Source organism: Mandrillus leucophaeus, unplaced genomic scaffold, assembly GCF_000951045.1.
Source record: "Mandrillus leucophaeus isolate KB7577 unplaced genomic scaffold, Mleu.le_1.0 Scaffold1075, whole genome shotgun sequence".
Taxonomy (NCBI): Eukaryota; Metazoa; Chordata; class Mammalia; order Primates; family Cercopithecidae; genus Mandrillus; species Mandrillus leucophaeus.
The window spans coordinates 142588-145057 of record NW_012098932.1 but is presented as its reverse complement, the minus strand read 5'-3'; positions in this window follow the sequence as shown (position 1 = coordinate 145057).

Here is a 2470-nt window from a genome sequence, read left to right as displayed (position 1 = left end):
ATTTTTGAAAAATATTAATTTTTAATTATAATGTATATATAAGTATATATTCCATTCATCTTTTTAAGAACCATTTGATTACTTCTAGATTTTGAAAATTATGAATAAAGCTACTATAAATGTTCATCTGGTTTTTGTGTGGACCAAGTTTTCAACTCATTAGGGGAAATACCTTGGAGTGCAAAGACGAAATTGTATGGTAAGACTTTTAGCTTTGTAAGATACTGCCAAACTGTCCTCCAGTGTGATTATGCCATTTTGCATTCCCATCAAATGAATGAGAAGTTTCTGTTCCTATTGCTCCACATCAGTACTATCATTTGGTATTGTGTTGGCTTTTTTTTTTTAAGCTTTAACCATCTTAATAGGTGTGTAGTAGTATGTCATTGCAATTACCTAATCATATAAGATGTTGTACATCTTTTTATATACTTACATATACTTATTTGCCATCTGCATATTGTCTTTGTTGAAATGCCTATTCAGATCATTTGTTGATTTTTTAAAATTAAGCAGGAGGCAAAAAAGTCCCTTCCAAGAAGGCTGAATAGGAACAGCTCCGGTCTGCTGCTCCCAGCATGATTGACGCAGAAGATGGTGATTTCTGCATTTCCAGCTAAGGTACCTGATTCATCTCACTGGGACTGGTTGGGCAGTGAGTGCAGCCCACAGAGGGCAAGCCGAAGGAGGGCAGGGCATTGCCTCACCTGGGAAGCACTAGGAGTCAGGGGATTTTCCTTTCCTAGCCAAGGGAAGCCATGACAGACTGTACCTGGAAAATTGGGACACTTGTGCCCCAATACTGTGCTTTTCCAATAGTCTTAACAAATGGCACACCAGGAGATGATATTCTGCACCTGGCTCAGCAGGTCTCATGTCCATGGAGCCTTGCTCACTGCTAGTGCAGCAGTCTGAGATCAACCTGCGAGGCAGCAGCCTGGCAGGGGGAGGGGCATCCACCATTGCTGAGACTTGATTAAGTAAACAAAGTGGCCAAGGAAGCTCAAACTGGGTGGAGTCCACTACAGCTCAGTAAGGCCCTCTGTAGACGCCACCTCTGGGGGCAGGGCATAGCTGAACAAAAGGCAGCAGAAACTTCTGCAGACTTAAACATCCCTGTCTGACAGCTCTGAAGAGAGCAGTGGTTCTCCCAGCACGGTGTTTGAGCTCTGAGAATGGACAGACTGTCCCCTCAAGTGGGTACCTGACCCACGTGTATCCTAACTGGGAGATACTTCCCAGTAGGGGCTGACTGACATACAGGTGGGTGACCCTCTGGGACAAGGCTACCAGAGCCAGGATCAGGCAGCAATATTTGCTGTTCTGCAATATTTGCTGTTCTGCAGCTTCTGCTTGTGATACCCAGGCAATTAGGGTCTGGAGTGGACCTCCAGCAAACTCCAACAGACCTGCAGCTGAGGGACCTGACTGTTAGAAGGAAAACTAACAAACAGAAAGGAATAGCATCAATATCAACAAAAAGAACATCTATACCAAAACCCCATCTGTAGGTCACCAGCATCAAAGACCAAAGGTAGATGAAAACCACAAAGATGGGAGAAACCAGAACAGAAAAGCTGAAAATTCTAAAAACCAGAGCGCCTCTTTTTCTCCAAAGGATCGCAGCTCCTCGCCAGCAACGGAACAAAGCTGGATGAAGAATGACTTTGATGAGCTGACAAAAGTAGGCTTCAGAAGGTCGGTAATAACAAACTTCTCCGAGCTAAAGGAGGATGTTCAAACCATCACAAGGAAGCTAAAAACCTTGAAAAAAGATTAGATAAATGGCTAACTAGAATAAACAGTGTAGAGAAGACCTTAAATGACCTGATGGAGCTGAAAACCATGGCATGAGAACTACGTGACACATGCACAAGCTTCAATAGCTGATTAGATCAAGTGTAAGAGTGAATTGAAGGGTGATTGAAGATCAAATTGATGAAATAAAGTGAGAAGAGAAGTTTACAGAAAAAAGAGTAAAAAGAAATGAACAAAGTCTCCAAGAAATATGGGACTATGTGAAAAGAAAAAATCTATATTTGATTGGTATAACTGAAAGTGATGGGGAGAATGGAACCAAGTTGGAAAACAGTCTTCAGGATATTATCCAGGATAACTTCCCCAACCTAGCAAGGCAGGCCAACATTCAAATTCAGGAAATACAGAGAATGCCACAAAGATACTCCTCGAGAAGAGCAACTCCAAGATACAAAATTGTCAGATTCGTCAAGGTTGAAATGAAGGAAAAAATGTTAAGGGCAGCCAGAGAGAAAGGTCAGGTTACCCACAAAGGCAAGCACATCAGACAAACAGTGAATGTCTCAGCAGAAACTCTACAAGCCAGAAGAGAATGGGGGCTAATATTCAACATTATTAAAGAAAAGAATTTTCAACCCAGAATTTCATATCCAGCCAAACTAAGCTTCATAAGTGAAGGAGAAATAAAATCCTTTACAGACAAGCAAATGCT